Source organism: Micropterus salmoides, unplaced genomic scaffold, assembly GCF_014851395.1.
Source record: "Micropterus salmoides isolate LMB-PRFRI ecotype aquatic unplaced genomic scaffold, ASM1485139v1 Ms_hic_scaffold_12, whole genome shotgun sequence".
NCBI classification, from domain to species: Eukaryota; Metazoa; Chordata; class Actinopteri; order Centrarchiformes; family Centrarchidae; genus Micropterus; species Micropterus salmoides.
The window spans coordinates 32,406,929-32,432,807 of NW_024040263.1; the positions used below are offsets into that span (position 1 = coordinate 32,406,929).

General features: G+C 39.3%; 1 protein-coding gene across 1 annotated transcript in view; it reads left to right on the top strand.

Moving 5' to 3' along the window:
• tenm3 (teneurin transmembrane protein 3) overlaps window positions 1-25,879 on the top strand; it is an 824,111-nt gene that overhangs the window by 91,258 nt on the left and 706,974 nt on the right. Inside the window, exon 2 of the mRNA XM_038714618.1 lies at window positions 8,164-8,215. The gene's annotated coding sequence lies outside the window, so the exon portion shown is untranslated. The remainder of the gene's footprint in view (window positions 1-8,163; window positions 8,216-25,879) is intronic.

The window sequence follows — 25,879 nt, forward strand, 5'->3', positions numbered from 1 at the left end:
AGTTATGTAGCAATGTAATTTTAATTAAATTTAAATAGGCCACAGCTGTGTAGCACACAGAAGATGTTGCCATGGTTACTCTCAATAGAGCGCCTGCCGTTTACTCATGGAGCGCTGTCTTAATTCTCCCACTCGCTGCATCCAGCGTAGTCTGCTGAAGCCTCCTCCGCTGCTTGTTGAGATTTGACTGGATGTGTATTCAGAGCCAGTGTGCAACAGACTTTTAAAATAATAGCCTAATTTTTTTAAAACTGCATTATTAGAACAGTAAGGCAAATTCCTTTGTTTTTGTCGTTCACTGAAGACATTTGGGTTTAAGATCAAAAAATGAATATGAGACAAGAGTTCAGAATTTCAGCTTTTATTTCCTGGTATTCATCCTGTGTATGTGTGTGTGTATATAGGAAATATTACCACAATAAAGTATTAAATAAAAGCCAATAATAACAGCTGGATCTCTAATAATAAAGAAAAAAATAAGCGCAGTTGCTAATAAAGGCTGGACGAGTGGAATTACCTGTAACGGCTCACAGGGTGAATTCTGTATATTATTGTGAAACATCTGTTCATTATGCTGAATCTTGTAAGATCACTGGTAAAAAAAAATTCAAACTGAAGTCTAATACAATATACTCATAATACAGGGGAAGTGATGCCTTTTAAAAAAGTGCAATTAAAGCCCGAAGAGCTTTGTTTCCAGTAGACAGTTCAGGTCCTGTGATGCTGCTTTTGTGGTGCTTAAAATTATCCTTTCAGATCCCCCAACAAGATATTATATTCATATTATTTTCTTAGCAAATGAAATATATAGATATCTGTATGGGAGGTATAACTGGTTGTAAAAAAACAATTTAATATGGAAAATGAAGCTAAATTGAAGACTAAACAAATTCAAAAAAACCTTCTGATATAAGCCATGCTCACGTCCAGTACAATGCGAGTACAGATATGTGTGTGGCATTGACAGATACAGATAGTAGCTTTGTGTTCGTTGTTGGGGAAATAAACACCTGGCTCGTCTGGACCTCACCTCTGACTAAAGCCTCCTGCATTGATAATTCGGCTGTTAAAATATATGGATATAATGTGTATATATTTTACATATTCGATCCTGATGATCACTCATTCTCCTTTTATTGTATTTTGTTCATTACTGGTTCTAATTTATTATATTTTGTTCATTATTGGTTCTAATTCATTGTATTTTGTTCTTCTTCTTACTTTGGATTTCCTCTGTGCTGCTGTGCCAATTTAAATTCCCCCTACGGGGGATCAATAAAGGAACATCTTATCTTCACATCAAGTAACAGTGTATTATTTTTTTAGCGACTGTTTTTGGCTTTTCTTGCCACCTCAGTTTAACAGAATAAAAAATGTCAAGCACATCAAGCAGTAGCAGACTAACAGACAGACAGGCTGTGAGACAGACGGACGTGTTGAGCCAGGCAGCCAAGCACAGATAATGGGAGCGTCTCCACAGAAATCCTTTTGTCAATGATCACTTATTACTGTTTCTCCCCTGAGAAATTAACCGGAGTCAGTTAGGCTTGGACACTAAGACACTAAGAGAGAGAGAGAGAGAGGGATCACGCTGATTATCAGGAGCAAATCATTCTTGCTCTATTACTCTATTATGTCTCTGTCATATGACCACATGGGATATCTACAGAGTCACTGGCACTGACAGAGGCAGGAGGGGAAGGCCAGTATTTTAGCTATTGTTCTTTGAGAGTGAATTAAGAGTGCTTTAATAAATAATAATCAAATAAATTATCATTACTAAGTGTTTATTAGGCTCTTCATCTGGAATGTGCGTTAAGCTAAAAAGCCTTGAACTGACTAAAGGGCCTATCTTCTGACCTATCTTATTTTTTGAATGACTCATGACTGACAATACATTACCATTGTTTAATCAAAGTAATAACATCATGTTCAGGGACTAACTAAGTATTAGACGGACGATGTAATAACTAATTTCATTTGTACTAAACGTTTTCAATGTTTTTTATTTCATTTTCACCTTGCCTTACTCACCTTATAATTGGTGCAGTGTGCTGAGTGTGTTGAATGCTGCCTCCGAACACCTTGTGGGACTGTCCTGTGTGTGTGCGCGCCCCTAGGTGGCAGTATTATCACAAGCACAGCCGGCTTAAAGGTCCAGCTTCAGCTTGCACTCCTGCCCTGTGTGATGTTCTCCACTGATTAAGAGTGGCTATCGCTGCAGGGTTATAGTCTCCCATGAAGGTCTCAGTGACTCCTCCACCTCCAAGAACATATTTCTTTTAATATTTTTTATTTTCTAGAAAAAGGGAAAAGCTGCTTTTGTGTCAAAATAACAGCTGTCAAAACTCCACAGTGATGGTTATAGGGTTATATTCACTAAAATTGAACTGTTGGTAGGTTATTGTTTTACTACTTATATGTATTTTTATTTATTTATACCTGTTTGCAGTTTAGACCAGGTGATATTGGCCCTGCTTCCAGGTTTGATCACTTTCAGATTCCGATTACTGGAGGAGGGAATGACAAACCTATTTTTAAGAACTGCATTCAAAACTGGATTACCAGCAGGGCAAAGTGAACAACTGCCCCAGAACTCCATAATTATTTTATAAAGGTTGGCACTACCATCATCAGCTCATCATTGTTGATTTGACTCGGAGTGGATGGCTACGGACTTTTAAAGGCCGATACTGATGTTCTTGGATCCAGGCTGCCAGGCGATCCCTTTAGATTCTACGCTATGAATCTCTGAATACACGAATGCATGCAAGAATTCATGGATTTCTACCCATTTGTTCCTAAGGGTAGAAAAGTCTCTACAACAGATGCCCAATAAACTTGCCAGTGAGAGCCAATTTAATGAATGATTTTTAAGGCTGATTGGAAGCTGAGTGCCATTGTTTTCTTTTTTAAATTGGCAAAAATACAGCAGAGAGCTGCTTATGTCATAATTCCCATCACAATTTCTTTTGTTAATGGCTGATTTTAATTCAGATCGCATTAAGTGTATTTGTCCTGATAAGCCCACACTATGGTCAGGCAAAACATTGAAATTGGACAAATCTGCTAATTGTTTCTTTCTACAATTTTTATGCATGGCATCTATGTTATGGTTTCTGTTAGGGAAATGTTACAGTGAAGGTATGGTTATGTTTAGGCTGCAAAACACTTAGAATATAGGGAAAGAAATTGGTTAAAGTCAAGCATTAACTGGATTGATGATAGCGCAGTGGATAAGACACATGCTGTAGTGTGAAAGACCCGGGGTCAATTCCCCACTGTGACACATCAGCCAATATGTCCCTGAGCAAGACACTTAACCCCTCGTTGCTCCAGGGGCGTGCGACCTCTGACATATATAGCAACTGTAAGTCGCTTTGGATTAAATCGTCAGCTAAATGAATAAAATGTAACACAAATTCTGGTCTCCTGCATAAAAGTCAACGTGCTACATGTCACCCACTGCTCCAACCTCCACACCCTTACTTTCTTTCTGTCTAGATAAAGGGCACACAGCTACCTGCATTGGCTCTGAACTTTGGAATTGGGCTTATATTGTTTTTCTGCCGTATAGTCCAATCTGGATGTAATTCCTAGCATACTGGGTTGAATAAAGGGGTTGAGTGGATGTTTCACTGCAGAATGTGTAGTTGAATCCTCTCACATCACACTGGAATTATTTTTTTTTTTGCTCTGACATCTGATACAAAAATAACAAGAATGAAATGACTACCTGTGGTCAGACAGGAACCTCCATCATATCAGAGACATACCACACTGGCTGGACCCAAACTGATTTCTTATCAAAGGCCAATATCAGGCCGAAAAATCGGACTTACGCTACTTTTAAACCCTCTGCTCCCTCTCAGAAACTTTGCTCAGCAGGGAGGGCAAGCTGATGCAAGACACTTTCTTCTTCTGTGGTATTTCTTGGGCAGAAGTTTATATTTGACAGTGGTTCCACTCGGGTAAATACTTCTGAGAGGGGGTCGAATACGCTTCGACTTGATTCCTTGTTTAAACTCAAACCCAGAAAACCACAGGGATTAAACGTCTGTCATCGCAACCTTGTCCTGCTCTGAGGGACTCACACACACACACACACACACACACACATAAAACACACAACCTCAGCAAATACTATGTGTTTTCCTCTGAAGAAGTAAAACTCAGTGCTTCCACAATGTACTTGACAAGAGGTGGCAGTCCCGTGTGTGTGTGTGTGTGTGTGTGTTGTAAAACTTTCTATTGGCTCACGCCCGGCACGCCTGCACCTGTGTAGCAGAGTGGAACTGAGAACAGGGCGCCACTCCTGCCTCTCTGTCCATGGTTTTGATGCTTGTAGAGCAGCGGGAGTGAAGGGGCTCGCTCCACACCATTAGGCCTGGGTTGGGGTAAGGAGAGCTGGGGGAATCCCCTTCCCCCCACGAGAACATCCGGAGCTAGCTAAGGGGCCCATCCAATGTGCTGTCACCTGCCAACAGGAGGCCCTTAGAGGGAAGAGAAGAGACTGCAGGACTGGGATTACAGTAGCAGGAGGTGGAGTAGAAGTGTCAGTTGCCAAATCTCAACCCTATGCATCCTCTGATTTTTCCATTAATGATAAGGTGTCAGAGCAGCTAGAAGCTTGTGTATGGTATCTAAAAGGTAAAGACAATTTCCAATAAGAGCACAAAGGGATTATATTCAAATTGGTCATTTTCTTCGTTCACTTAAGGCCATTTTCCGGTCCACCTATCAAAAGTGAGAGGGGGGAAGCTCAGGAGAAGTTGATAAAAATGTTAAAACAGAAGTTTCTAAAGTGTTACCCTACAGTGACAGAAATAAGCTTCAGAGCAGCAGCAAGTGGTTTCTCCTCCCAGGCTACAGGCTGATTAGTGATGGTTATTGGGGCTGTAAGAAGCCTAACAGCAAGCTCTGGAGACAATATTCATGGCTGGATATGTCAAAATTTGGATTTCTTCCAAAAAGAAAGGCAGAATTTAACATACCAATCAAATATACGGCAGTAAAAGTCAGCTTTTTTGGCAAAGATGCAAATAGAACAATATCCATCATGAAATATCAAGTCTCTATCAACAAAACTAAATGTGCTTTTAGGGTTAAGTTGCCAATAAGAAATCAGAATTATTTTGTTTGACAGAAATAGTAGAGGTAGTTCTGTGCTATCATATTAAAACTCCAGCTATTTGCTGTAACTGTGTTCGCAGTGTCAGTGTTTACTCTGCCTTGTCCTCTGTCAGTCTCTCCAGTCATCTTGACTTGGACAGGTGATTGATGGCCGGCCTGATTCTCTCTCATCCTGCTGTAGGAGCTGCAGATAACAAATGACAGACAACAAATGATCCGCTCACACAGATACTGCCAGCTTGTTGCACCCTTCAAGTCAGTCTCGAGTCTGGACTGTAAAAATGGAAGAGGACATTTCTTATTTTATTGTATTGCCCAGAGCCTGCACACAAACACATCCATCTGCTCAGCATAGGATTTATGGATTTACCACACAAACGGCTTATAATTTAGTCCCGGATCTGCGGCACTTCACCTCCAGGATCACAGACATGCTTTAATTGTGGAATGATGTCAGTGTCAGAGTGAGCAGATAGGAGTTTAGTGCCTTGTTCCAGGACAAGGCCAAGCCCAGTCTCCACGGACTGAGTAACAGCTACCCCCTTGATTCAGATACCAAAAAAAAGGGAGAAACCTCAGGAAGGGCAACAGAGGTGCAGTACAGTGCACTGTAAAATGTTTATTGTCAAATTAATACTAACTCACTAGCAACAATTACCCAGTAGTTGCTGTATTTCATACAGAAAAATACAGTAAAATTTCCACAAAACTAACTGCAGTAGTTTTTTTTAGCATACTATAAAATTAAGTACATAATTATTCTGTTATGGAAACGTCACTGTGATTTATCTTGCAGTGCTACTGTATAACCCACCGTATACTGCTCTATCTTTTACTATAAAACACTAAGCTGTTTAGGTAAAAATAAGAACAATCTAAGACTTAACTGCACAAAAAGCAGAGACTGTGTTGTGCAATTTGAACAATACAGTAATAATAATACAGAACAATTATACACCAATATAAACAAATCTCGTTTAAAACAAGCTTTATAATTTATAATTCATAATGGGCCAGTAATGGACAAACAGTGCCACCAGTTGGAATCCTAAAGATGGTCTTGGTCCCACAATATGGAACAGCTGTTACCTTGTAGATGGAAGAGAACAGAAAATCAAGTTAAAATTAAATTAAAAAGACCACCTGCTGACATTAATGTTACATGCAAAAATCCAAAGCCAAATTCAAAACTCCATTAAATAACATTTGGCCATCAGCCTTAATAAAATCAAATCTGCAAAAAAAAGTACAAAAAAATTTTTTGTTTAAGCAAATAAAATTTACTCAGTCAGCTTCGGATTTACTGACAAGCTAACAGGACAGCTATGCTATGCTAACGATAGCTAGCTATGTTAGCTAGGTAACATCACTGCAGCCTATTTATTAATACAGATAGAAAGAGCAGTAATGGAACTGTAATATCAAGAAACATGGGTTAGAGTTAGGTCGCCCTGTGTTCTCATTTGTACTAATTGTTATATTCTTAATAAATTAAAGAACCTTACAAAAAGAAAACATACAGTATAACATTAATTGAGCTTACTTTTAACTACTTCTAAGAGAAGTCAAATGAACAGTTTTTCAACATTATTAACACAAACCAATCTGAAATATGGACGTGTAATCAGGGTAATTCATTTAATTTGATGGAAATTAATCAGCTGGGAATAATCTGCTAACACATGGACATTTAAATGATAAATGTACAAGTTTACTGTAAGTCATTTTTGAGGCTTTGTTAACTGCATATTGGACTGCATCATAATTCCATATTTAGGGAACATTTGAGACAGTTGAAAAGTGCATGCACTGTCTATTTAGGTAAATAAATATGCATGTCCCAGTTTAAAAAAGAAAATGTAAATTTGACACTTTTTTATAGTCTTTATTTTTTCCTGTAACGCTCAAATTTTTGCACATACTTTCTCAACTATTCAACCATCACATAATGCGTATTATATTGTTATCTTCAGATACCATGCAAATGTCACATTCCCTCTGTCTCCTCTCTCTTTTTCTCTCTTTTTCTTTCCTTCTTTTCTCCTCATCTCCTTCCTTCCCAGCTACCTATCTCTTGCAGCCTTTTCTCCTCCCTCAAGATGTTTAAATGTATTTCTTATATCTGTTTTGCCTTGACGTTAACATGATATTCATGACTTAAATTCCACCGTGCCCTCTCTAACTGTTACTGGGAGGTGTTGAGCGCTGCTGCGGTGGTTTCCCAGCAAATCTTCCTTAGTGGCCGGATCAGTAGATGGAGCTAGAGAGCTGCTGTTGACAGGAGGGTCTGTGCCATACTGTACAACAAACACACACGCATACACGCATGAGGTGTCATATTATGCACTCATATATAGTTTAGGAGCACATATACACACTGTGCAGAGAGAGTGTGTGTGTGTGTGTGTGAGACGGCACTTCAACATGTATCACTGATGGCCAGACACACAGACGGAGTTATGAAGCTTGCACGCTGTCTTCATATGGCTGTGTTTTGTTTTGCGCCACCTCTCTATAGTTAGATATTAGTTTGGTGTATGTTGATTGCAATAACTACACTTGACTCTGCTGCTATGAATTACACCACTTTACCTCAGAATTTTATCTTTGTTTGCTCTTATATAGTTTCTAGTTCTATATACCTTATCATTTAATTTTTACTTTCTCTATTTATCTGTACTTATTTCTGTCTGTGCTGCTGCACCAACCGAATTCCCCCTCTGTGGATCAATAAAGGCTTATCTTATCTTATCTCCTCAGCACATTTTTCAAACCTTTCAATCCCTTCATCATAATTTTCTGACATATAAACTGGTCTTCTCCGAGAGCTAGCAGTCACCTTTGTATTGCTTTATCACATATGCCATTACACTGAAAAATATCCTAAAAGGTAAAATAAATAAATCACAAATATCCGGTTTAATTTTCTTCAGCAGTTTTGAAATTTTTTCCGCCGGGAAATTCTTTCCTTGAAAGATGAGTGACCTCAACTGACTCCTTCTCTCTCTCCTCCTCTCTTCTTCCGTACAGCTTCCTCTTTCAATCAGTTGCTTCTGAAGTGAAGAAGTGGGAAACTGCACATGTAAGTCAATTGGATTTTATTCCTCCTTCTTTTCCTCTTCATTCCATCTCTCTTTTCCCTCCTTGATTCCTTTCTTTCCTCTTCTCTTGATCTTTCTCTACTCATCCATTTCCCTGTACATATTTTCCTTGCTTCCATTTTCTTCCTCTGTTCCCCTTTTCCACATTATCCTCTCCCCTGACCCTACACCTTTCTCTACTTCCCTCATCCCATGCTCCCTTGTTTCCCTCCTTCCCCCTCAACCTCCTGCCTTTCTGTTTTGTCCTCCCTCCTTTCATCTTTCCTCCTCTATTGCATCTCATGTTTTATTTCCTCCTACTTTTCCCTTCCTTTCTTTTGTCTTTCCCTTCTTCCCTTTCTACCTACCCCTCGTCACCTCTTTTCACCCCTTGCTTCTTCCTCCTCCGCCTCTATCTCCGTCTCCTTCCTTCCCTTCTTTCTCCCCTCCATTGTACACCTCCCTCTTTTTTTTGTGCATCATGCTGCTATCCCATAATCCCAAGCTCCACAGAGGGGTCTGGCTCCCTACCCGCTGTACCCGCCCTCCTATTGAGGGTATCAAGGAGTGTGTGTCTGTGTGTGTGTGTGTGTGTACGATGCTCTGTGTGAGTGTGTGAGCCAGTGTATATCCGAGCTTCCAGCAGTGGATAGCATTGTTGCTTAGTAAGACAGAATGGCATGACCACTACCCTCTGAGATGTGTGTGTGTGTGTGTGTGTGTGTGTGTGTGAACATCCACAGTAGGCTGAGAGTACAGTTTATTTGTGTGAATGGATAGGGTCTTCGGTGTACAGAGGTCTATTGGTCAGTACCACATCATATGTTACTTGATTACAGACGTCTGTATTATTAATCTGTGAATTGTATATTTGTGATTGTATATGCACAGAAATCAGATTGCTTCAACAGTAATCCATTATATTAACATGAAAGACAGAATGTCCTTCCTCTTTCAGGAGAAAAGAGGTGGAGAAGAACACACACACGCAATAAAACCGACAAAAAACAAATAAACGAGTCCTCAGGTGCCAAAACTTCAACTACATGTAGTACTATAAATATATCAAACCTTAAAAAACAGCAGCATTTAGCAGCTCACAGAAACATAATTCAGATTACACATGCAACAGATAGGAACAGCAGATGGAAACATTTCATATCTAGTTTAGAACACATTGCAGATGTAAATCAGAGACTTAGTGTCAGAATAATTATATTATTATAATAATTTAAACAGAGGGACAACTGTGGTTTGTGATATTGGGCTGACTTGATCCACATCGAAATACAAAAATCATGTATACACGCAGGCTGTTTTGAGAGCAGGATTCAGATATTACGTAAGTTCACAAACGCTGGGCGTGACCTTGATTTACCTCAGATGAAGAGAGGCCTTTATTTGAGGAACACTATTGTTAGGGATGGTACCTTTTCTTATAATTAACCCTGTTTTGGGAGAACATTTAACCGTTGTTTAAGTAACAACCCTCCCAGATCTTCTGCCACTCCCCGGTGGATTGTTAAAATTTGTTGGTAGTCATTGTTGTTGTTGATGATGATGATGTTATAGCTGGCTTTATTTGTTTATTCGACCAACCTATGGCTACTCTTTGAGACCTGGCCAAGAATTCATTGCCAATTTTTATTTTAGAATATTTACAGTAGTTTATTGATAGCGGGGGATTAAAAAAAAGCTCATTTAAATATGAATGTTGTTGTTTAGACTATTAATTCCTACTGGGAGAAGGTTACAGTAACCTGTGGTGTACTTCATTTTGAAAGTGATCTTCAAAACATGCACACTAATGTTGGATGAGTTTACAAAATGCAGCAACTGGCAAGAGTGTGTATGTGTGTGTATTACTGTGTTTTGTTCTATTTTGTGTGTGTGTGTGTGTGTGTGTGTGTGTGTGGAACAGTGGGGGATGCAAGTAGAAGGAGGGAGTGTAGAAACAGTGTGTGTGTGTGTGTGTGTGTGTGTGTGTGTGTGTGTGTGTGTGCCAGTCACCCCAGGGTGAGGGGATTAAGTGTGAGCCAATGCAGTAAAGGTTTGCGCTTGGTCTCTCACTGAGGCCTCTATCACACACACAAATCTCTGAAAGGACGGAGAGGGAGAGGGAGAGAGAGATGACATTATTATGGGCCCACAGCCCCGCTACCCGAGGGATGAGTTTTTCCACAAAGCTCATCAAGTCGCCAAGGAAAACTGATAAAATCACCACACAAATCCTCAAGACAGAAAGTAATTGAGGGAAAATGTAGATGAAAATTGTTAATGGAAGCTTTCTTAAACATAAGCCAGTCGTTGGAATTTAATGACTATATTTTTTCACTTAAACATGTAGTATGTTTTGGGTTTTGTTTTGCTGAGTTAATTTTGCATGGCGGACATTTTAGGATATTTTTGTACCCCTTGTGAGACCTCAAAATGGCAGATTGGAGGACTGCAACGAGATGAACCACTAAGGAGGTATGAGAGTGTTGTTACTATGTTACTATAAGTGAGTGTGTGTCTGTGTGTAGCATCGTGTCAGAGCATGGGCGTCATATAAAATAGCAGGTGGCTGTGATATTTATTCATTTTTCTTTTTTTAAAGATCATATTATAACCCTGCTGCTTTTCCATATTTTTGTACTTTTTTCACACAATACTACATTTTGTATATGTTTGTATATTTTTAAGTATTACATAATAGGTATTTAGGCCAAAACCTTGTTCAGAATTGATCTTAATAATGTTGTGTTGGTGCCACAGGTCAAACAGAACGCATTTTATTATTAAATCAGTGTAAAATACCCGGAATATCTGGAAACTCAAAGACATAAACAAGACATGTTAACTCAGTGACACATAAGTTAAAAATTGATTCAGCTCTATCATCACTTCATCTTCAGTAGAGTATTCTTATAATTCAACTGCGGTTGATGTCATCATCTGCTTCAACACAACTTCATTCTCAGAGGAATCATGCCCAAAGCAGCCCCGCTGATACGTGATTTCTGTTTACTGTCCAATCAGCAATCTCTTCCACTCTTTCTTTCTGTATTATTTTGTATCATTCTAGATTTATTTATTTAAATTTATTTTTTTCAGGCCTATTTTGCCTTTATTTGACAGTGACAGCTGCAGAGACAGGCAGGAAAGGTGGGAGAGAGAGGGCACGACATAGGGCAAAAGGTCTTGGAATTGAACCCGTGCCACATGCACTGCAAAGATGGGACAAGTCAGCCTGAAACAAAATGTGTGTCTTTTTTCAATTTCAAGCACAATTCAGCGACAAATGAATGCTTTTCCTTGTGGTCCGCAGTGTGGTTCAGCCAGAAATGTCTGCATTTCCACTGTTGCTATCAGTATTTTCAACTGAAACTATTGCTATTCTTGTAGCAACTCGCTGCTACCAGCAGTAGCACTTCGTCTGCTGTCCCTGCTGGGACTTCTACTTCTAACACTAGCTCATGTAGCTAAAATGGCTTGACCACATACCCCTACATTCAGCTACAATTGACCCCAATTGCTACCTGGGCGCGCTACATTCCTGTTATTAACTTAAAGCATACCAGAGCCACAAAGCAGGATGTGGCTTCACTCAATGGCTTCTGCAGCAAAACAGCGCCAAACATTTGATGATTCAACAATGACACATTTCACTAGACAAAGTCAATCTCTGACTTTCAGAGCACTTCATTCTTCAGTGTATAAAAGTGACGTGTCAGGAAAAACCTTGGTTTTAATTACCTAAATTTAAATTAAGGAACTGATTGGATGTTAAACTTGACCTGCTAAGTCACATTTAAAATATGGATCGTCATCACTGCTTGATATGAAGGGTTAAATTTGTATTTACTTTCCTAATTCGTGTTTTTTTTTGTGTTAAAATCAATCAATTTTTCATTTCAAGAATGGTATTTATCTGTTTTTGCAAATGAACTCTCCATATTTATCTGTTTGTATTATTTGTGAGTTTGAAATAAGCTTTCATTTTCAACCTTTTCTCTGACTGTAGCTGTTATTATCAAGGTATCAAGGTAGTTCATTTATCATTATACAACACAAGCTCGCACAACAAAACATAAAAAGTGTTTGTTTATTATATCATGTAATTATATATATAATTATATCATATAATCATCTTTATAACGATGGTATGGTTTTATGCTATAATGTTTGAGTTTTCCCAGAATGCTAGTCTCGTCCTCATCCTCTGAAACGGCATTTAACCAGTCACCGGATGCTAAAACTCTCCCTGTGAAGTAGTTCAAATTGGGTCAGCAGCTCAGTAAGTCAGGGTGAGGCAGGTTTCATTGCAGACTTTACAGACTGCTGATGGAAATCCTCCCTCACCACACTGGAACGATTCCTCTGCTCAGATATCACGATGTGAAAACAAACATAAACTGTGTGCAGCTCTCCTCCAGGTGTGTCTGGGGGCATGTGGGTGGGAACCAGGGAGCGCAGGGGAGAGTGTGTGTCCAACGTGTTTGCATGAGAGTAGTTGAATGAAAGGGAGACAAATTCTTTTATATAGATGTATCCAAGTGTTTTTAATGCGTCTAAGTGTTTTTGTATAGTATATATAGTCTGGTCTTACAAATTGGGGGCCAGCGGAACAAGCTCAAAACACAACACTGACATATTTTCACCATATATATACTGAACGAAATTATAAACGCAATACTTTTGTTTTTGCCCCCATTCATCATGAGCTGAACTCAAAGACTTTCTCTATGTACACAAAAAGCCTATTAGAGAGTGTCTTAGATCTTTGAGTTCATGATGAATGGGGGCAAAACAAAAGTGTTGCGTTTATAATTTTGTTCAGTATATATATACACACACACACACACACACACACACACACACACACACACACACACACACTACCGGTCAAATGTATATAAGTAGTCCAAGTCCAGTGAAAAACCTTAAATGCTACAAAAGTAAGCAGCAAACTGACTAAGGTAAAAACAACCGACTGGTCTGTCTTCCTTAATTAGTATTACATGTAACATATATAATATTTTGAGGGTGTATTAACAGGCTGTTCCAAGGTAGCTTATGACGCGATATGTGATATGCTGCCCCGTATTTTTGTTGGAGTATGAATTCAATGTAGTATATATTTAAATGAGGGAATATCTTGCGGAGGAATGGTGTTGATCTAGTTCCACAGACTTGGCAAAGAGAAGTGAAGCTCTTCTGGAGGCTTGTGGTGGCAAAGACTCCATATTAAGACACTTCATGTTGCTTTTTCCTTTAATTTTTCCCCCATCTGCATGCCTCCTAAATTTAAGAATTGACCATGGTGAAAGTCTTTGGCAATGTTAATGTAAAAAATATGTTGCTATGGTGAAAGAACTGCAGACTGACTGCTTTTTGAGTGTGAAACAGTATAACAGCCAATTATTAAGGTTATACCAGAGCAGCATAGACTCATTCAACTCTTTAAATCACCACTGAAAACTGACAAAAACAATGGTCAGGCTGGAGCTTATGGATATGTTGTATGTAAAAAATTATATTTAAGAAAACGGATATGCTTGACCTGGCAGATACTAAGGCTTTCACTTGGACGGACTAGTAGTAGATAATTTGGTCATTCCTTGACAACTAAGGATAGCACTGATCACATTAACAACGGTGCGGACACACAGCATCCATACACTTTCCGAAGTACAGCCGTTCATCATGCGTTGATGTGTTATTGTTTTATTTCATCTGTAAATGCAGGACCAAGCACATCTGGTACATGTTTGTTTTTTCACTTTTTAGTGTGTCCAGTTTGTTTGCATGAGAGTAGTGGAATGAAGGGTGAAAAGAAGGGGAGAATTTGTTTTTCTTCTACAGATATATGCAACTTTTTTAATGTTTAAAATACACAATATGAATCCAGAAACGAGTAGTAACATTCTTTAGTGCCTAGCTCCAGAAACTGGAAAATGAAAATAAAACAAAGGAATAATATAAACAGTATAAATATATACAGTATAAAGAATACAAAGATTATAATAATAATAATAATAAACAATACAAACTGTACTGGGTTTATATACTGTATGGCAGGTGGATGGATTATCATAAATTATGTGTGTGTGTGTGTGTACAGTCACCGGTGTGTACAACCTCTCCATTCTGGCCTTCAGGCAGCGGTAATGCGTCCATGATTGCAGCAGAAAGAAGAGTCTGTTGTTGGGGTGATTGATGTCTTTTATAATCATCTCAGCCCTTGTCCTGCGCCTCCCGGTGTAAATGTCCTGTAAGTCAGTGAGATGACATCTGGAGGGCCAGTAGTCCCTCTTGGTGCTATTCCCAAACCAGGCGGTGATGCTATCTGTCCGGATTCTCTATGGTGCAGATGTAGAAAGGTTTTAGCACCTTGAGTGGCAGCCTGAAGTCCATTAAGTGTCTGAGGTGGTAGAGATGTTTACGGCCTTCTTCAATAAGGCACCTAGGTGTTTGAAGCTGCTCTTTATCCTGAGGGGATGGTAATTCTCAAAGGAAGAAGCAAGAGAGCTTCTGCTATCAGCTTCTTAGTCCTTCTGGTGACATCCTGGCAGCAGTTCTCCAGGCAAGTCACTTCCTCTAGGTAGGCATAGGTCTCCACATTCTCTGAGAGAATATCAAGAAGTATATATAGGGATGAGGTATGGCTGGCCACTCATCCCTGGGGTCTGCCTGTCAGGAGGTTTAAGATCTAGTTGCACAGGTGGGTCCCTGGTTTTCAAGCTTTGTGACTGACAGTCTGGAGGGGATGATTGTGTTAAACGCTGAACTTTAACATAATTCCCCCTTTAGTTGTGGACCAGGTTTGCCAGAGAATTGTGAATGAGATGGTCCATGGCATCCTCTGTGGATGTTTTGAAGCGGTACACAAACTACAGCAGGTCGAGGGTCAGGGGTAGTGAGGAGACCGTGACGTCCTTGACGAGCCTCCCGAAGCACTTCGCCACCTCGGAGGTTAGAGCTACCTGCAGGTAATCATTTAGGCAGCTGGGGTGAGGTTTCCGTAGGACAGAGGCCACTGCTGACACCGAATCATGTTGGAATGACTGGGCCAGGGGGAGGTTGAAGATCACGGTGAACACCGGTACCGGCTGGTTAGAGCAGGCTCTGACAACATATCCAGAGATTCGGTCCGGTCCTGCTGCCTTCCTCGTGTTGACTCTCCTGAAAGTCCTCCTCACATCGTGCTCTGAGACAGCGACTGCACGCTCTCCGGTGGAGGCTTCCATCTCGGATGTGACAGCTTGTTGTATGGAATCAGTCTTCAGTCAGTCAATCAGTTTTTAGCTTTGTATTTGTCCATTTTCCCAGTCTCAAGCCCTGTCAAAACAAAAACACCTGCTTCAGTTGACCAATGCCCAGTGTTGCTGTGTGACAGGATTTACTGCTGTGTTACTGTATGACTGTATGAAACTATTAACATACAGTCAATCATACGGGGTGCGAGTTTGAGTGTGAGGGGCCGAGTGGATGTTTCAAACTACTGGTGCATATATAGCTCACATGTGCTGTGTATGTGCACGTGTGTGTGTGTCCACCTGCCCACCTATCCTTGACCACTGTGTAAGTGAGCCAGCGGGAGAGTGTCTCAAAGCCAAATGGCCACTTGGCTCCGCACATTCAATTCCCTCTTCATTAGCAGTCACATTACTTTAGATTAGCAGAAAGTGGACATTTACAGGCAACGCTGACGCCTGTAATTAAAATTAATTTAAAAAGAAAGACACAAAGAGAAGTAATTACTCCAAGTGTTAAAGGTTTTCTCCCTGGCAACTTCTCTTATCGTTTTATTGCTCCGTTCTTACCGAATGAAATAAAAATGCAAAGGAGAGAGTGGACTTAGTGGGGAGAGAAATTAAGCGCTAGCGGTCGCTCATTAATGACTTCACCTGATTATTGGTAATGGGAAGTCGCCTGTAAAGGTTGAGTAGTTTACAATGAAATGTTTTAATTAGAGTGGATTTGTTCTGATTGAAATGAAATATAAATTGCTTCTTAAATAGCTTATTGCAACCTCCGTGACTTGCCAAGCTCCCTCCACTGGCTGAAAGGTTTTCTGAGACAAACAAGGGGGTGAATATTCTTGGAAATAAGATTTTTTTAAAAATTTGGCGAGATAGCATCGAGGCTTGGTATTGTGGCTCAGCGGTGAGCGCTCACACATCACGGCAAGAGGATTCTCAGTCCATAAATGTGCAGCTCAGGGGCCTGGATGTTTCCGTTTGTTTCTGTCTTTGTGTTAGCCCCATGATAGACCGGTGACCCAATCCGTGCTCAGACAGAAAAGAAAGAGGGAATTAATGTATGACATGTCTACAACGATGTCTGCCCAGTTTGTAACTAATAATACAGTACCTTCACCCAGAGAAACACAGGGAGGTCAGAGGTCAGAACAGCTGCCCTGGAGCTGGTATGGTTCTTGTATTTTCATGGCTTAAGGCCATTTAAAAAATGTGGACAGAGGCCTGGACAGGGACTTGATGCCCTTCATGCAGTATTTCCACGGGGAAGAAATCATCTGGAGCAGGTCAGGGCTTCAGTGCTGTGTTTGAAGGCTTCCTGAATGCTTGGCAGACATTGTCCAATTTTGAGGTAATCTGGCAGAATGACTCAAGTGTACAGTGATTAAATTCAAACTACAGAACGACTGCAAAGTGCCTTAATACATTACATTTACAAATTATTTCCAGTCTATTCATACTGGTACAGATATAACCTTACAATGCAGTTAATAATCAGAAGCTAACACAGTTTTAATTACGTTTCCATGATAAAGACTTTTTAACTTTAAGAGAACAGTGTGCTTTGAGGTTTTGCGGTGATTATGTTGCTTCATCCTTTGTCTTTCTATATTTCATACATTCGTGGAAGCTTTTGTGCAGATTTTTCTGACAAAATTTGTGCAACCACAGGATTGATATTAGAAAACACTTTCTGGTTCTGAGTAAATTGGTGCCATGCTATTTTCAACAAATGAACAACAACAACAACAACAAATTAATTAATGATGTCCCGCTCCCCTGTCCTCATGGAGTGGCGTGCCTCAGCTTATCTTGATGCAGGGTAACTTTTCTTCCTCTTGGTGGCAGCTGTACCCTTTATATGACCTCACCTCACCAGAATTTATCCTTTAAAGAGGACCTGTTATGCTCATTTCCAGCGCTATATTTTTATTCTGCCACTCCACTAGAGTAGCTTTACATGATTTACAGTATTAACAAAAAAAAAATCCTCATTTATCTTATTCTGGTCCTTTATGCAGCCCCTTAGTTCATCCTCTGTTTGAAACAAGCCGCTCGTGTCTCTTTAAGGCCCCCCTTCCCTAAAAGTTAGCTTTTTTCTGATTGGCCAACTTCCAGGAAGCCTGCTGTGGGGCTTGTGAGCAACTGTAACCAGTTTTCTTTATATACCTAGTGCTGTAAGCCCTAGTGATGGCAATTACGGCTCTTTGAAGGGAGCTGGATCTTATAGCTCCGTTTCTTTCTGAGAGGGGACTCTTTCGGCTCCCAAACTGCTCTTCATTTAGTACCACTTTTGTTGGTCACAGCCTAAGTTACATTCATATTTGTTGCAAGAAATAAATAGGGAAGCTTCTTCTTCTGCAATACAATGATGTTGCAGTCATATTGATGGTTAAAAGGTGTCAAGAATAAGTTGCACAACAAAAAAAACCCCAACTAGTTAAAATTAAATAGTATGATTAATAAATAAATACACTACTCTGTACAGACACATGTTGTATATCATTCCCTTAAAAGAGCCGGCACGTAGAGCTCCCAGTCGGGGCAGAATCAGCTAACAAGAAGCTAACTTTCCTTCACAGCTGAAGGACTTTCTGTTGAGACAAAACTTGAGTGTTCCTGAGTAGAGAAGTCTTGCCTTGCCAGACACTCTCCACACTTTGTTTTAGCGCTGTGAGCAGAATAGTGGACTACTGAGACAGACTGAGCGGGTGGATTGGACTGTACTCTGTGTACAGGCATGCTGTGCCTAAAGCAGATCCTGAGCAGATGAACATATGCGGATGTCAGCGAGGCAGGAAAGGAGAAAAAGTCATTTCAACTTCTGGGTCTGCTACGTGATGCACGCCGGCCCAAAAAACTTTACACCTTACATTATGAAAGAAGCGACAGTAAACACTGAAATTTCTTTTTCAGAGTGTCTTTTGGAAAGTCAAGAAGAGCTGCACGATTAAATCACTTTATCCCGACTGAAGTTAGCGGAGAGCTAAAATCAGAAGTAAGCAGAGTTAGTCTGGAGAGCGCTTGCTTTATGGGCCAGGTCATTTTCTACACTTTCTACAACTTTTTTGTAAAGAGTTTTTTTTCCAAAATAAATAAAGCTACATCAGAAACCGGTTTAGATCACTGCAGACAAAGCACTGTCTCAGCTCCATTTGTGGACCTACACAAACATCCGCACAGATTCTGCTGAAGTCATTCTTCAGCCAAGAAACTACCTAAAGCTCCTAAAAAGCTCCCCTTCAGAAAATTCTACCTGATAAAAATCTGTTTAGAGGCAGAGCTTTTTAAGACAAGCCACTCAACTCTCACTGTGCCACATTTTAACCACTCCCCCCACACACACACTACCCCAAATCCCCCTCTGTGAGGTGTAAGCACCGCAATATACATTCTCGGCACGTCTAATGTGTGTGTGTAATGAATCCATCTTGTTGAAAAAAAGCCACGTTCAAACCCCGCTGTCCACAATCCACTGCTCCTGTCACTATATCTGCTAACACACACACAGCTACTGACTGCGCAGCCTGCTCTGTGAAGATAAGCATTGGAGTTGTGTAGTCAGTGAAGTATACTTACAACCAGAAAGAGGGAGAGATTGATATATATTTACCCAGGGAGAAGAAAGGGAGGGACGAGCGAGGGAAAAGAGGCAAAAGAAAGAGAGAAAGGTGCTTACGATGTTATCTCTAAGTGAATATTTACTTCTCAGTGTGAAATATTTGCGTGCTGCTTCTCAGCGTGGAAGCGCACACACACACACACACTGCTTGCCAATGGCGTGTGTGTATTTACAGTTGACTTTCTTTGGATTTCACAACCTTTTTTTATTAATCAAAGCATATTTGATCACAGTGGAAGTCCTAATCTAATGTACAGGCCTGGTGTGGTGTGAAACTATAAGTAAAAGATTAGTTTTTCATCAGGAAGTGATCAAACATGGAGTGAGGTCTTTGTAGATGAAGCAGGTGAAGCTACAGGTAAAAATTTCAGGTTTTGGCAGGAGCAGTTTAAGCAGTGATCACTATTTCACATTAAGGGAGGTACCTGAACAAAGAGACTGCTGCCCCCCATACACCTGCCTTCAAAGAACACATCTGATTCATTTCCTGGAGATTACCTTCATGTCGAGCCAACATTCTCTTCGTCAATTCTGTCACAGAACTGTATTGCTTTCCAGTTGCATCAAGCGTTTTAAGAAATCTTTTCCTGCATAGTGATCTAACATTTCCTCAGATTTCAAGAACGAGGTTACACAACTCCAGGGAATATCCTCGAATGAATAAGGTTTTTATCTTAAACGTGTTTGGCCTCTAAAGAATTCCTCAAAGTCTGTTTTCTGTTGTGTCCTTAGCACTGAAGGTGAGACGTATTTTCCATCTTTTTCTTGGGAATCCAAAACCAACAATGCATTAATCCTTCTAACAAGTACTGTAAAATGTATCCAAAGCCTGATAAAAGCCAGCTAATACCCACAGTTTGGATTGCAGTCAAAACTTGATTAACTAACTTAACTTGATTAATTATGAAATATTTTGGTATACTGCTGACCAAAAATTTTAATGCCTTTTAAACTATGATGTATTTAAATTTGCAAACGTTGTCTCAAAGGTTTGTTTAACTAGATTTAACTATATTTTGTGTAGGTGTATATGTATATGTGGGTGCATATGTGTTTGTATACATATACGTATCTAATATGTATACATGTATGCATGTGCTTGTATACATTTATTATTATTATTATTATTATTATTCCTCTTCTTATTCTCCATTCTGGTTTGACATTGTACTCTGGATCTGGATATATTGTATATGAATTTTGGTGTCTTATAAGCCCATGCGGGCTGGGCGTAGTTATACGCATGAAATAATAATAAAACTAAATTCATTCCCTTATATTTAAAGGTACCACCAACTTTAAAGATCTTTTTCCAATTCCAAATGATTAAATTTTTTTTTTAGACTTCCAATTAACACACCATGACTGTGCATGAGAAATCAGTTTCTAAGTTCCACATGCACATTTACACTTTAGAAGAAGTCAGCATTTATTACTATCTCCAGTCAAATAAGAAATAAAATGGAAATTCACACTAAAACTGACTGCCTTCTGTTATTGGGAGTATTTAGTATTTACAGTATTTAGGATAAATAGCTAATATGATAAACACCTGGAAAGCTACAGTATCTGTTGTGATGCCAAACAGTAAAGAAAGAGAGGGTAGTATATATGCAAAAAGCTGCATCACACAGAACGTGTGGCTAAAGTGACAACCGAGCAGCATGTGGAGAGCATCTAACAGACGTGTTGATGCTGAAGAGGACATCACATGGGGAGGGACAGTCACAGTCTTGAAGAAAGATGACGGGATCTCTAAATTATTTCTACGTCTCACCAAAGTAGTCAGAATACTTCCACCCACACCACTTCCACATTTATCATTAAGGCTATGAGTATAATTTCTGGCAGTTATCGTTGAAGCAGGACCGTTACCCAAAAGCATCTTAAGGCTAGGATGACTGTAAAGCTCCTCTTGAGCATCTTCTTATATTTGGTTTGGAAAAGCCTCTTAACTAGACACAATCTGAAAACTGACCAGGTTCAGATACAGTACATATCACGTTGTTGTTGTTTTTTAACATGTCTGATACATTAACAAAGAGTAAGATTCATCACAATGCAGTCTAAAAAAAACTTTAAATTGGAAGAGAAGTGTGCTGATGTTGCACAGCCACAAGGAGAGAAAATTAAAAATGCAGGGGAGTTTCCTTTTTGATGTTGACCAAGTTATCCTTTCATCTCTGTTTGTGTGAATAAACAGGGTTCACCATGAGCAATGGTCTTTAAATTTTATTATGGCCTATTAAAGTTGTGATGGCTGTAGTAAACAGGTGCCATTACACATCCAGCAGACACAGAGAAACATTAACATTCATTTGGAGTTGTGTTTGTGTCCACTAGAAAAATGGAAATCCAGGATAAACCAGGATTTTGATGAAAACAGCTGCCTGCTGAGGCTGGAAGGTGAAGTTGTGGTCCAAAACTAAAACAACGAAAAAAAGAAGCTTAAATGCCCCGTAGAGCTGGGACGAATAAGGTGATAATTCACTCTGGGTTCTTCACTGCGAGTGACCCCTTTCAGATTACACATAGTACATACACATATGATCAATTGTTATTATTACAGATAAAGATTATATAAAGATTAGTTCAGCTTTAAAGCAGTAATAAAGTAATAATTCATCCTGTTACATATACTCATTTGCATTTTTAATATAAAAATATTTATTCGTGCAGCTGAGAAAACAAACAGTAAAATGATTTTTTCTTGCATGGATTGTGCATCACTCATCACACTTCCTCCTCTAGCTACTCTTGGTCATTTCGGCTTCATCACACAGACACAAATGCGCGACAAAATTTTAATCTTCTTTTCACCAAGTATTTGGAATCATATAAAATGTATATATTATCATTATTATCATTATTATTATTATTATTATTAAATCAGGGCAGCACCAAGAAGTTTTTTGGTTGTACTATAATTACATAATCAAAAATTTATTTTGTAACTTTTTTTGTGAAGGTCAGAAAGGAAACAACTTCTGTTTTCAGTATGACATTCAAGAATGAACAAACAGATTGTTTTTTTCTCTAGATAATAGTTGAAAGACTGCACATACAACTTTGAGACTGTCTCTAACAAAGACAAGAATTTCCAATTTCTGTTCCCTTTCTTCAAGCAACACATCATTAAATATTGCAAAGACAAAGTGCACATTCTTCACTTCTTTTTCTCTATTGTGGTAGACTGGAACAATTTTTAAAAAAATTACATTTCCATTCAGTCAATTCTTACATTTTCTATGGCATTCATGCTACAAAATGAGAAATGACGCCATGAAAGTACACATTTTCTTATTCCTCTTCCCTGAGTAGTCAAAATTACAGGTATCATTTCTGAAAGCTACATCTCTGCTGCTGAAATGTTCCTGTACAGTCAGATGTAGAGATAAAGGACCTGGAAGGCCTGTCTTGACAGAAACATCATGAGAGGAAGAATGAATATCACCTGACAAATGTGGAAGTCAGCTTTAACAATGTTGCACGTGTAAACTTGTCGCTGCAAGTAAAGTTTGGTGATTCTTATGGTTGAGGTGGGGAAATCACTGACTGCTTACCTCTGGGAAATGATAAAGTGAATAGTAGGGATGGGGATCGTTAATTTTTATCGATATTTAATCGATACCACTATCGATACTTTACTATTATTTAGTGATGGTTATTTGGTAAGACCAGACCCAACGGGCACGAGGTAGGCCTGCACGGTGCGAGGAAAATATTCAATGTGCGATAACGTTATATATTGAGATGACATATCACTTGCGATAAATAAACATATATTGAAGTCTACAAATAAACTGCCTGGTTGTTTTTAATTTAATATTTTAAATACAGCTAAATGTTGTTTCTAGACAACAGCAAAGTAACTCAATAACTTTATCTGACATCACAAGTAGTGAGTGACGTTTAGAAAGAACAACATCAGTCTGTATCAGTCCCTCCTCCTCTCTCGCTGGCTGCAGGTAACGTTACCAGGTAGAAGGAGGAGCGAATGGATTGTTAGGTCATTTTTAAGACTACAGACCAGTTTGTGCTCCGGACAGAACTCTTTCTATTTAGCTTGTTTCTAACATTTGGCTAATGCCAAGCTAGCGTTAACTGTGCTTGTATAAAACATACAGGATGAGATACTGAGGACAGAGATGATTAAATTAACCATGTCTACATGTTTAACGTTACCTTACAGACAGGTGTATTGATAAAGTATTGTCTTTTTACTTGCAAAGGTTTTATTGCACGTACTTACAGTAACGAGTGTAGCTATCATCACTTAACCCTCACCGTAACGTTATTTCACTGCAACGGCGTAGCCTCTCGATATGTGTGTGTGTGTGTGTGTGTGTGTGTGTGTGTGTGTGTAGGAGCCCACAGAGAGCAGAGACTGCAGCCTTATGATTTTCTTAACCACTGTGTTTCAAATTAAATCACATTTGACGCTCGAGACATAACGTTTCATCATAGGACCCACAAGTCTCGATAGCAGTATCGATAAACTCGAACCTTATTGATTTTCGGGTATTGAGAAATTTTGGGTCCTTTTGGAACCGGGTCTCGATCCCCAACCCTAGTGAATACAGAAAATTTGTCAACGCAGTTTAGAGAGTTTTACATCTTTCGGGAATCTATGCCCTTTGTAAATGTAAATCCCACAGATCCATATCGATTTATTTTTGCCTACAATGGCCCAAATACGGCAGCGTAGAAAAATGATTATACAAAATCGACAAATTTGGAGATACATGGTTTTCACTGTATAGGAAGGGTAAGAAAAACTGCAATCTAAAATGCAGCTAAAGCTGTAAAAATGTACTGTAGAGTAAAACGTACAATATTTGCCGCAGAGATGTAATGGAGTATAAGTATAAAAATGCATAAAATGGACATGCTCATGTACAGTACAAGTACCTCATTTACTGCAAGACATGCCCTTTGTGGTGTGCTGTGGGGTACCAGAACACAACAGTTGCTGGAGTGGAAAAAAATATTGCCACTGATAATAATCCAGGCAACAACTGCAGTATGTTTTCTTCAAAATGTATTTGGCAAAACAATTATTATGTCACCATTACTTCCATCATTATAATCATCATTCTGACCCCCCTATAAGGTGTCAGATGATGCAGAGATGCACAGCAGTTGTTTCTCAAGGTCAGCCTTGTTTTTCTCAACAGAAAGGAAGAGAAAAAGTGCAGACGCATCAGTTTGAAACACCAGGAACAGACCAAATCTAATGCAGGCTGTAGGCTTTTGTTTACAGATGTTTAGATTAAAATTCATGAAAACACACAAAGCAACAAGGAGCGGGCTTTGAACGACGGCAGCAGCAAAGTCCGTTCTCCCACAACTCCAATATCTTAAGCTCCACCAAAGATAATAACCTGATTCTAGATGTATTTTATGATGTTTTTGTGTGTGTGTGGTTAGACGACCTCGCTCAAAGCAGTGTTATTATGTATGTATTTATGTGTGTGAGTGTGTGTCAGACAAAATTGAGAGCAGGAGTATCTACATCTATATCATGGGGTATGTGCAAAATGGAAATTAATGCCTCCTCCCAGGCTGATGTTGTATCAAACTTTTTTGTGTCTAATTTAATTTCCTTGTCTGTCTAAAAAGGTCTGCACTTAGTAAGCACTACACACAGCGTACACAGTACACTATTATCCTTAGCGGGCAAAAACTTACCCATGAGCCTTGTGTTCTCTTTCCTAAAACCCACTATGCATTCTCACATAAAATACAATATACATCAAGAGACATCCAACCCAATCATCAGTGTTTAAAACCTAGCAATTGTTATATAAAGATTCATCAGCATTCATCATGAGCAGATAAGAGTTTGATGGCTTGAGAGAAAAAAATATTTCTCACCCTTTTAGATCTTGCCTTTGGTACTCTGAATCTTCATCCTAAAGGAATAAGCTCAAACACTCCACAAAAGACAATAGAGACAACACTGAAGGATTTAAAATCGCTCATTTGTGGAAAATGTACAGACAGATCTGTGTGACGCCAATGATCTTACGACGTGATGCAGCTTTTCTTGTCATTTGTTGAAAGATTACCAAACCAGTAATAATAGAAAAAGGCTGAATCTGCCGTGGAATTGTAGATACAAAACCAGATCCACCTTGCTATTATCATAAGAAGATTCTGCAATTGATGGATTTCACATGCACAGTACAGTAAATCATTGTTCTCAGATGAGCCTTTCAAATGATCAAGTTATATTTTGAAATAGCATTCCTCATGTGCTTCTGTCTTTGTGTGTTTTTCCACCTGTTTGATTGTCTGCCCTCCCCTAATGAGTTTGACCTGTGTCTTGTCATCTGGCCCTCTCTTGTTAGTGTTGTTATAGAGTCTGTGTGTTTCCCTTGTTGTTTGTCGTTTGTCTTCATCTTCAGGTCAAGCGTCCCAGCCCTTCCTCTGTGTTTCCCTGTTTTTGGATTAACTCTTGCCTGATTTTCTATACTTCTTGTTTGTTTTGGATTAACGTCTGCTGTGGTTTGTGTTGGACTGCTTATCTGTTTTTTGAACCTTGCCTGCCTTTTTGTGTTATTATTAATGGACACCTTATAACTGCTCCTACTCTCCCTGCTGTTCTGCGTTTGGTTCCACATCCCGTGTTTCCTGTGTCTGCGCTTGGCTTTAACGTGACACTATATCATTTACATCAACATTGATTAAAATTGATGGACACAGTGCTTAAATTGGAAAAAAACGCTCGCCAGTACTCACATGTTGTCGTGTATCAGCTGGTAGTCTCTGATTTGATAATGGTAAATACTAACTTG